This window comes from Rhinopithecus roxellana, chromosome 2 (genome assembly GCF_007565055.1).
Source record: "Rhinopithecus roxellana isolate Shanxi Qingling chromosome 2, ASM756505v1, whole genome shotgun sequence".
Lineage (NCBI taxonomy): Eukaryota > Metazoa > Chordata > Mammalia > Primates > Cercopithecidae > Rhinopithecus > Rhinopithecus roxellana.
This window is the reverse complement of record NC_044550.1, coordinates 194860474-194872540: the sequence shown is the minus strand read 5'-3', so window position 1 is coordinate 194872540 and position 12067 is coordinate 194860474. Positions and strand designations below refer to the sequence as shown.

General features: G+C 34.9%; 1 non-coding gene across 1 annotated transcript; it reads right to left on the bottom strand.

The window, feature by feature from the left end:
- Positions 1 to 780: 780 nt before the first annotated feature.
- Positions 781 to 884, bottom strand: LOC115895826. The gene has a single exon (XR_004055931.1). It is a non-coding gene; the product is annotated as a U6 spliceosomal RNA (small nuclear RNA).
- Positions 885 to 12067: the final 11183 nt, after the last annotated feature.

Sequence of the window (12067 nt, the reverse complement as noted above, 5' to 3'; positions counted from 1 at the left end):
GATATAATCAATTAGTGTTCAAATTCCCTGAGGGCCTCAAATATTTTTATAGAATGTTTATTAGAATCAAGATACAAATAAGATCCATATGTTACAGTGGGTTAAAATGAAAATTTTCCTGTAATTTCTAAACCTCCCTCCTCTAAACTTTTCTTTTCTTAATGTTTATTTGCTGAGGAACCAGGCCATTTGTCCTATATAATTTTCCAGAATATGAAATTTTCTAATTGTATCCCTTTGGTAACATTTAACTTGTATTCTGCTTTCTATATTTCTTACAAAGTGGTAGTTAGATCTGGAGGCTTGATCTCATTCTGGTTTGGAATTTGGCAATAATAATTTACAGGTAGAATTATATATTTCCATTCTATACATAATATGGTGAGTTTCAGAAAGTAGAATGACTCCTCTACCTATATTTTCTTGCTTTCTTGATTATTCTGAGATTGCATTGAATCCATTTATTGTTGCCTTAGTTCAAATACGAAATTTGTATTTTGTTTTCTTAAAATTTTATTGATATATAGTAAATTATGTAAATTTACTAGAATATTATCAAATATAAATGATTAGGAGGACTTTTTTCCTTAATTCACCTATCATATTTCATTGTTAATATTTTTTATTATACTGTAAGTTCTAGGGAACATGTGCACAACGTGTAGGTTTGTTACATATGTATACATGTGCCATGCTGGTGTGCTGCACACATTAACTCGCCATTTACATTAGGTATATCTACTAATGCTATCCCTCCCCTCTCTCCCTACCCCACAACAAAAAAATAAGGAACGCTTCACAAATCTGCGTGTCATCCTTGCGCAGGGGTCACGCTAATCTCTGTATCATTCTAATTTTAGGATATGTGCTGCCGAAGCGAGCACTATATTTCATTTTTAATGGACTTTTTCTTATTTCATTAGTCGTCAACAAATCTTTACAACAGCAGAAACATATTAAAAGTGGCTTTGATTCTTAATTTAATGATTTCATTTACCATAAGAAAACTGTTGACACACCTGGGACCTAGAGAATACACTGACTGTGATTGTTTACCATTTAGTTTTCTTTACAGTTTCTGTTCAAAGTAATCATGAATATTGAGATGAATGTGTCTTGAGTTTTCAACATGTTCAGGACCTAGTTCATCTCTATTCCTGAACTTGAATTTACTCTCCTTTCAGATTAATCATGAAAGGCTTAATTTATTATGAAATTCAAAGAAAAATACTTTATATACTCTTGTCAATAATTCTACTCTGATAAATCCAAAACCATATGTGATCACCAAACTCTATTAAAGAATTATGTATCATCATTTTAGAGTTTTTCATAAGTGCTATTAATTGCCACTTCCAAATGGACTTTGGTGATTTTCATGGTTTATTCAGGGTGGCACTTGGAATCAAGCTAAATACTCTTTTTGTCTTTTAGTTCCTATTTACCAGTATGAAATTCTATTTAGAATACACTCTATCTAACAGTGCAAAGTGGTACATCAGATATTGGGCAAAGATAAACAGAACTGCTCTTTGAAAGCCTAAAAATCACTTGATCTTAGCCAAAAGGCCGAGAAGCGATTGAAAGCCTAAAAATCAAAGACAGAAACAGAGAGACAGACAACATATACTAGGATAGCATGTAGAGATACCTACACACGATGAAAAGACAGGGACAGCAAAACATCCCATTTACATGTGAAAGGAGCTTAAGAAATGCAGCCTATACACCATAAAATTAAAGAGAGGTCTGAAGCACAGAAATACATTAATATCAAAAGATTAAAAAAAAAAACTGGAATGAAATCGGAAGAAAATGAAAATTAGGTCAATCTGTTTTACAGATGGCCTGACACAGTCAGCCCTTCCCTGGATTGTTTAGCTTGCTGACTTGAGCATCTTCAGCCCTTTGTTTTCTCAATCCTAAAATGTGCTCCCAAGAACAGATTTCGTCTCTGAAGTCTCTGGCACCCACTTTGATCTTATATATTAAGTAAAGGAGCTCTAATTTTTCAGGAAAAAAAAAAAGTTATCTGACTCTAATTTTTTGACTCAGTTCTGCAAAGAGATTTCTACCATATTCCTAGTCCTTGTATTTTCCCCATGGTGTGGTAGGCACTCTCTATTTCTTTGTCTAATGTCAATTATTTTATATATCTGGGGCACCAGGGCTTTGCCTGCCTCTGTAATTGACACCTGCTAATCAGCAAATACTAATATAAGAAACCTGCCTGTTTCTTCGCTCCCTCTTCTATTCTCCGTATAATTTTAATATCACATAGTCCTAAATCTCTAGTCAACACTGTGAAAAATCCCTTGTTCATGCCTCTCTGATGCCACATTCTGTTGCCAGTTATTTTAAATGCTCTATCCTGACTGCCAGATCAATTTCTACCTGAAATTACATCTGTCTTCAAAGACTTGTTCCATTTGAATATTCATCTGGGTCCAGTCTGAGAATGCCATCCCTTCTGAAGATGTACAATTTTAGGCCACTTAGAGCATATTCATACCTGAGGTCATTTTCCCATTGTCCCCAAGGAGCCGCCATGTTCTGCTGGCATCACTGGGATTATGAATTGGAAATTCTGCAGCTAAAGGAGCTGCCCTCCCACAACACCACAGGAGGAAGCTCTGCATGGACAGTCACTGTGGAGAGCTATGTTTCCTGCACCTCTTCCACAGCTTTCCCAATCCACTCTGTTTCCCAAGACACTGTCATCACAGATAACCCTCCATCAGGTTGCTCCTCCCATATTATTATCTGCAGGCCTCTGGAGGAACTGAGGAGATAGAAATCCCTATACCTTATGTCTTCTTCCACTGATGTCTAGAAAGGGATAGAATATTGATCCAGCTGCTAGGATTGGAGCTATAGATGAAAGGATGCATAGAAGATACAAGTGTCTGAAGGTAATTATAACCTGAATCAGAATTTTAAACATGTTTCCATAGAAGCAATGTTGTAAACACATTTGTTAATTTATCTACCATTCAATGCATATTTCTTGTGTAGCAGACATGAGCCAGACACCATAATGAAATAAACGACGATTTGTTTCTTAATTAAAATAATTATTATTTTTCTACTTAGGTTAAGTTATAGATTAAGATTTAATTGACCTTGGTGAATAGGAATTCTGATCACCATTATAGTACAGTTTTTAAGATAAAATTCAAGTTTCAACAATCAGGCCATAGACTTGCTAGAAAGCATTTGCAAGAACACTCCAACTCACAAGTGTGAATTGTGGTAGAGTTATGACCTGCAGTTACCTTCTTGTGCCCTTTTGTTGATACCACCAACTGTCATGAGTAGTTTTACATTAGAGAAATCATGTTAAAGAAACATACAATGCAGTTTTGAAGAGAAAAACACAACCCTGCCTAGTGGAGCTGCACATATGTCTCTGCAGCTTGTGCACACCAAGATTCTGAGGGCACTATTCCGAGAGGCTGCAATGCAAATTTGTTACTTAGGGTTTTGAAGGGCACCACCTGCACAACCACAGAAGAGAGTCTTGCTGCCTACCTGACTCTTATCTTTACTTGAATGATGAAAGTAATTGGTCTAGAGTGTAGATAGTTATAAAAGTCCCAGGGTTTGTTGTTTGTCATTTGTTTGCTTTATTAGCACATCAGCTAATAAAGCTTTTGTACATAGGCTCCTCTCTTTTTTTTTTTTTTCTGAGACAGAGTGTTGCTCTGTCACTCAGGCTGGAGTGCAGTGGTGCAATCTCCACTCACTGCAACCTTTGCCTTCGGGTTCAAGCAATTCTCCTACCTCAGCCTCCCAAGTATCTGGGACTACAGATGCACACAATCACACCCGGCTAATTATTTTGTATTTTTAGTAGATACAGGGTTTCACCATGTTGGCCAGGCTGGTCTCGACCTCCTGACCTCAGGTGATCCGCCCACCTCAGGATCCCCTCAAAGTGCTGGGATTATAGACATGAGCCACTGTGCCTGGCCCATAGGCTCCTTTTCTGAGTAACCTGATTTCAGATATAAGAAAGAAAATGCAGACACTAGGTCAGTTAGGTAGAACTTAAAGATTGGTTTTGCTAGTGTAGACTCAGCTTTCAAACATGATGAGGCAACATTTCCAGCATTTAGGAAATTTAGTGATTTAGTCGTAAAGGAGGGACCTGGAATGGGAACCATAGTATTCTGTGCAGTATTAAAATTCACCAAGAGACAGGGAATAAATATAGTGAAGACAATCAAAAAAGGGAGCACATCTCAAATGTGTGGTCATGGGCTTCAGATTCTTATTTACACTGGTGCTGGAAAGCGAGGGACGGAGACAGAGAGAGAGGTATGACTAGATGTCAGTGTGGGTTGAATGCATGAATCTCAGAAAAGGGAGTGATCAGCATAAAGTGAAGATGTTGGATAACCGCAGATGGTTTTCCAAATACATGAACATCACTTGTATCTGTGGATCAGAATGAGCAGCTAAAATTAGGAAAGTATGCCAAAATGAGATTATTTAGTGACTTTTTGGGGATATCTCTGATGATAAGGTATGCAATGCCATTAAAGAAAGAAAATTAGAGTTTAAGAATAGAGGTGGAAAGAAATTCCTCAGGCCTCAGATCTACTCCAGGATGTACAGTTAAGTGGACAACACAATTTAATGATGAGAGTAGACCACTCTCTGAGTGGTCTCAGACAGGCGGGCTGGGATGAGCTGCACCACTGACTACTCCTCAGCCCATAGTACTTGGTGGAGTCAGTAGCCAGGCTCGAGGCAGTGGTATTATCACCCATCTCCAAAGGGAGCAGCTGAGTTCCTCACCTTCCCTCTAAGCAATTTCTCCAGAGATAATTCTACCTAAACAAGCCTCAACGAAGATGATAGCATCTGATGTTAGTATGACCAATGATACCGTGCAGACCAACCGAAAGAGCAGTAAGAGATCCATGACTTCCAAAGAAAGCATTCCTTAGTTTTTATTTCCTAGAGTTGAAAGTACAATGGTGTAACCTCTTGGGTTGAGTAACTTCTAGCAATATTTAGAGTTTTCCCAGGAGGCAAAATTGCCAGGTAAAAAATAAAGACAGATATTTACATTATGTGAACAACATGAATGAAGTAACCTCATTAAGGATTAAAAGGAATATGACTTCATTCTTTACCTCATGCTAATAAGTGGGTTTTATATGAAGATTTTAGCTCTCATGTATCTCTGCTTGGATGAATTTTTTATTTTTTATTTTTTAATTTCACTGCAGGGAACTGAAACAACAGAAAGGGGGAACAACGGAGAGGGAGAAAGAAGACTGATTGAGGATACAATGTAAGTTACTGGCTAAGGGCTGGACTATACGTGTATGAAAATAAACTATATAGTGATTTTCTTCAGAGAAGCTGCTGTGGGGTTAAGAACAGATATAAGACACCAGAGGTAGAACTACACTGGGAGACTTTTCAGTCCACACACTTCTAAATACCATAAGCATCCATCTACACTCCAGAAAAGTAATGTCTTTGGATTTAGGACTCTGACATAGAGTAAAATCCACTCAAACCAAGCCTCAATGATACCTTTACATGAAAGTCAGGGTTTGGAGGTTGAATTCCAACAAATAAAGGAGTCTTGGAAAACAGTTTTTCCACAGAGGCATGTTAACAAAGTGAAAACAAAAACTTTAAGGTTATCAGTTAGGAATTGCACTCCCTACTAGAATTAAAAGAAAAACTCTTCAGAAGTATGTACCAGAATTAGGAGGGTATATAACATAACATCCACAAAGTTCAGTGTTAAATCTAAATTTACTAGACATTTTTTAAAAAGAAAATATGACCCACAGTTAAGAAAAAAAACACAATGAGTGGAAACTGACCTCAAGATGGCCCAGATATTGGATTTAGCAGATCAAGACTTTTTAGTGCTAATATAAATATTTTCATGGATTTGAAGGAAAATGGGGTTTATCTAAAGATATAGAGAAGCTTGGTAGAGAAATGAAAACTGTGGGGAAAAAAGAAGCAGAACCATATGGAAATTCTGAAACTAAAAATTGCAATGTCAAAAATGAAAAAAAATTCTGATGCGATTAATAGCAGATTGAGGATGACAGGAAAAAGAGGTCAGCAAACTAAATAATAGAAATGATTCAATATAAACAAAGAGAAAAAATGTAAGAAAAATTATCAGAGCCTCAGAGAACTAAGAGTCACTATCAAGCAATTAGGATCCCAGAGAAAGAAGACAATGAGAATATGACCAGTAAACATTTGAAGACATAATGACAATAATTTTTCTAGATTTAATAATAAATATTCACTATCCACTGACAGATGCAAGAAAGCTCAGCTTCAGGCTAAAAATCAAAATCAAGAGAAAGTGAAGACATCAGCTCAAGGAAAAAAAAAAAATAGATGTAGTACTTACACAGAAAACATAATATAGATTATGGCTAATTTCTCATCTGAAGCCTTGGAGGCCTAGAGCTACAGAAAGATTTATTTAAAATGCTTAAGAACCAATCTTCCAGCCAGGCGCGGTGGCTCGTGTCTGTAATCCCAGCACTTTGGGAGGCCAAGCTGGTGGATCACGAGGTCAGGAGATGGAGACCATCCTTGCTAACATGGTGAAACACTGTCTTTACTAAAAATACAAAAAAAAAAAAAAAAAAAAAAAAAAAGAGATAATCGGTAGTCAGGTGGGGTGGCGGGTGCCTGTAGTCCCAGCTACTCGGAAGGTTGAGGTAGGAGAATAGTGTGAACCCGGGAGGTGGAGCTTGCAGTGAGCCGAGATCACACCAGGGCACTCCAGCACGGGCTACAGAGCAAGATTCTGTCTACAAAAAACAAAAACAAAACAAAAAAATAATCCCAATCTTCTATTTCCAGTGAAAATATTTTTTAGAAACAAGAATGAAAAGAAAACATTTTCAGATAAGTAATAACTGAAAATATCACAAGTAGACTTGTGCTAAAAGAAATGCTAAACAATGTTCATTACACTGATAGTAAATGACATCAGATGGAAACTTGGCTCTATTATTAGGAATGAAGATACTAGAAATGGTTAAAAACAAGGGGCAGAAGAGGGGACAGTAAACATAAAAGGGTTTTTTTAAGTGTCCCAATTTCCCTTAAAAAAATAAAACAGACTGTTTAAAACAAATAAGAAAAATAAAACAAGTACAAATTGTTAAATGTAGTTATATAGTTATAATAAAACTTACCATATTACAACAGTAGCACAAAAGATGAAAAATAGTGTTTCAGTTAGCTCAAGCTGCCATAACAAAACACCATAGATTGGTATAGCAGAAATTCATTTTCTCCTAGTTCTGGAGGCTGAGAAGTTTAAGTTAAGGCACCAAATGCTGGCCATTTTGGCTCTGATGCAGGTTCTCGTCCTGGCTTTTAGACAAATGTCTTCCCTCTGTGTCCTCACATGGCAGACAGAGAGAATAAAAAGAGATAGCAAGAGTAAGGGTGAGAGAGCCCACCTTCTCTGTTCTTTCTTCTTAAAAGGACACTAATCCTATGGGATCAGGGCCCTATCCTTATTACCTTATTTAATCTTAACTACCTTTGTGTAGGTCCAATCTTTAAATAGTCACATTTAGGGTAGGGCTTCAGCATATGAATATTTGGGTGGATGCAATTTAGTCCATAGTAGATGGTGAGGGTATCGGTGAAACTGTATTGTTGTAAGGCTATTACAATTGTGAAGTGTAAAGTGTCAGATACCAAATTGCAAGTTGACAGTGGAAAATGGTATAATATTGACTCTACATAATAAAAGAAGAAAATATTTTTTAAGAATTGATAATACAAATATGGTACTTTGTCACAATATTAAGGACTACACAAAATCTCTTCATTACACTGATAATCAAAATAGTATGAACAACCAAGAGAAAAGAAATTCATTTACGGACCAATGAATATATTGGTACCCTAATCATTTTTTCTCTTTCTAATATTAATGAATTCTTGAATATTGCAGTTGTTACTTTATGTTCTGCAAGATTACCTTTTTATATAGACACAATTTAAAACTAAAATAGAATGGACTTAAATTATCTTTTTCCAGCTAAAATCAGTATTTTATGAAATTTTAATTAAAGCAATAAAGCAGCGTAGTCATTATTCAAATCTATATGGACTCACCCTTACAAAACAGCCTCCAGTTTAACCCTAAGGATTCTTTAAAAAGCCTATTTGTTGGTAGACAGAAGGAAGGCTAAAATTCATGTATGACAGGATTGTAAATATTTCTACTCAGAAAATGAAACCAAGATTCAACTCTATTTGAGGAAAACATGCCAACTTTAAGAGAAGTTGAAATTTTGCACGGCCTACTTATTGCTGGTTTCCTAAATGACCTAGAGTAAATAGAAACAGCCTTTTCATGTGGCTGCTGATTAAAGCAAGGTCTGTAAGTTAGCAGTATATCATCTGAAATTTCAAAGTGTAAGTGGAAGTGGGGTTTCTTTTCCTTTCAAAAAATCCCCCTACTCTTTATAAGTGGTCTGAGTAACTGGCATACAGATATAAAATCGCTGGGCAGTAATCAGGAGTGTACTGGTCCTTATGGCAGGCAGCAAGTGGGTTACTGCCAGGTCTTTGAACTAAAAAAATAAATAGAGAATAGAAGTGCATTGTATTGGCCAAGCCTGAGGCTCAGTCATCTGTCTTGGAGCATGCTCTGGTGAGAGTGTTTAACTTGGATTCTTTCCATCACATGTGGTAGCTGCAAGAGTGAAAAGAGAGAGGAAAAGAACAATGTTAGGTGGTATATTTAATAGTGTGTTGGCTTAACAATTCTCAGGAAACTGTTACTTATATTTTTCTCTTAGCAGCCAGAGTTTATCCTCTTTGTTGAGGTTCTGAATGAATGCATGTGTACTGTAGAAAATGTGATTCTACCATCTCCACTACTTTCCATTGTTTTATGAAAGGCTTAAATAGCAAGCATGGAGATTCCCCCCAAATGCTATCTATTAAAGGAAACTAAGTATGGCAGCTCAAAGGACAGTATATTTTTGTATTTAATTTCACCAGCAGCTTGATATCCCTGAGTTAACTGATCTCCTTTACCCTGAACCTGAGAAGCTGGAATTTGTGGTAACTGGATGTTTGTTGTTTTTGGCCAAATTATCCTCTTTTCTTTCTTTTCAAGGACAATATAACATAAACTAAAACAATTTTAGGCTCCATCTGCCTTTTCATTTTTCCAATTTTTCTTCTATAAGAAAGGAGAACCTTTACTTAACCACATTGTACTCATAATAGAAACCTGATTTTAAAAAATACCTGTGACTAGAGAAGGAATGGATTCTTTGTAAAGACAGTGATGCACTCAGCTATTGTATATTAGAAAAAATTTTGCTTGTTTTCACAGCTGAATTATTTTCCTTTCTATATTATCAGGAAGAGTACTAACAAATCACATGAGATTTTTAAGAGATTTTAAAGAAAAAGGCAAAACTTTTCACAGTTAAGATTTTAGTTGCTGGCATGATTTTTTTTTCTAGATCATGTAACACACATTTTGTAGCTCTGTGAAACATCAGTAATAATAAACTAATGAATATTTGAATTCTTTATGAAAATACAACTAAAGAAAATTAAGTTATAAAATTTTGTTATATTGCTTTGGACTACACATTTTTCATGATTTCTACAATTTTAAAATTTAAGATCTTGTTCAGAAACTAAATATGTCAACATAATAGTCCATTTAAAAATTCTTGAAGTACATACCTGGTAATATGAGCTTTATTCCAACCAGCTTTATTCAATCTATTTCTTCATAGGAACAATATAATATATGAGGAGCTACATTTCTGTAAAATCTAAATGGCTTCTTCTACTGTTAAATAATGAAAAGATGAAAATAAATCTTGATGTTAATAAATATTCCTCATGAAAATTATTCAATAGCTTATGAGGCTGATATTTTAAAACTAAGCTCAACATCGATCATATTTTTTCTTGGGTAACAGCCTTTTTAGAACAGCAAATTTAACTTTTTAAAATATAAAAAGTCAAAGACTGCACAAAAAAGGTATTTCAGTACAATTTAACATTAAGAGGTTATCAAACAAAGGTAAAACATATATAGCTATAGTTCTTATGCTTTTTGAAACATTTTCATATACTATTTTCAAATCATATGAAATTATAGCAGACTGTATCATATGCTATCATATTGCATGATTTTAGTAATATTTTAATGATGAATTAATTTCTATCACATATTACTTCAAAAATTTAAGATTTTCTTCTATTATCTACATTTGAAACCCATTTTTTTTTATTTCCCCCAACGAGGTTTGCAGACATTCTTTTCCCTTATTGTCACATAAGTAGTTATAGAAACAGAGAATGAAAATTAGTGTAATAATGGCAACAATGCCTCTATATGTCTTATAAAAACAAGGAAATTATTAGATGCTCCTGAGTCAAAACCCTAATGTAAAAACATTTCCAAAAGCATTGCTTTTGAGGGCTTAACAGACTTGTTAAATTCTTCAGGGACACTCGAGATCAACTGACTCAGAAATCGCATATTATCTGCTTTTTCAATGTGTTTAAACAGCCAGATATAATGCTTCCATGTACCCACTGAAAATGTGTGAGTACTTTAAATGTTCTTGACCTCAAACAGGCATTTAAACAAACTGTAGGTTGAAACTATTCTAGATAGTAGAAACTTCAGAAGTTGTTGTTCTTCAAGTAAATAAAGCTTCCCACTCAGACATTTTCTTTTTTATTTTCTCTACCATAGAAGTTGAGCAACTGGCTCATGGACTTACTTTTAAAAATATAAGACTAACTCAGGTCAAATAGATTCTGCAAGTGAGTGACATAGAAAGTAGAGAAGAGAAATTATTTGAGAGTGTCTTAGTAATCAAGGCATACTGGTGTGAATAAAAGATGTCTCAAACTTCAAACTAGGCCAAAGAGGTGAGTTACTAGGTCATTTTCCAGGGCAGCCATGGGCTTGCCCCTTTGATTAACATTTGATTGACTGGGCTATTCTACAGATCTGTAGGGGCAGAGGCCGACATATTCTTCTTCTGGCAGGTTTGCAATAGTTTCTGTCCTGTGGAAAAGATAATCTCAAATGTCATGGTTCATGGCCCTGTTGGATATTAACTGATTTTGTATTTAACCCAGCAATCTTGCCTAGACACTCCTTTATGTTGCTTAAAAATGCTTGCACTAGTATTCTTCTTTGAACTAGTTTTATCATCTCACTGATTTACTTATCAATTAATGAGTTAAGTAAAGATCATTGAAAGATATTCACTTTATGTTTACCTAAGTCATGACTTAACCTTTTGGAAAAGTATAATAAAACATTGGTAAGAGGATAAAAAATGATTCAGATGTTACAAACTTTAAAGGGTTCAGTGAGGAAAACAATACTCTTCATCTATTGTGTTAGTAGTGAATTCTCCCAAGGATTTATGACAATAAAAATTAATTTCATTGTTAAAATATGCAAAGTATTAAATTTAAAACTCTAATTTATTTACCTAATAAAAATAATCCAACTATCAAATATTTATTGAACATTTTCTTTCTTGTGATGTTCCTCCTTTAATAACCTGTGCATTGTGGAGACAACATGCTATCATATGAGAGTGCACTATTCTCTAGACCAAACCTTTGATGTTTTTGTTTTTGTATTCTTGGTGTTTTCTGTAATGCTTGACTTAGTAGGTGTCCAGCAAATGATACATTTTAGATTTTTAATGTTTATGAGGCATGTCTTTCAGTCTTTGTTAAATAAAATCAAGTCTCTCAAAAGTATTCCATTTATGAGATGTCCCTGGGACCCAAATATGCCAATTTTTTTTCAAGTTCGGTGTATTTAAAACATAAAAATTTTATTCAGTGTACCTATATACATCTTATTTGTAATAATTATTGTGTTTATTTTTTAACAATTAAAAAAATGGCATTAGACTACATTAGGAACTAGAGGTGCTATTTGCATGCTGTGTGAACAGTTCACTTCTCTTTGTCTCAGTTTATTGAACTCTAAAATGAGACATGGGAGAGAAAGTATCCTAAAATATCTTCA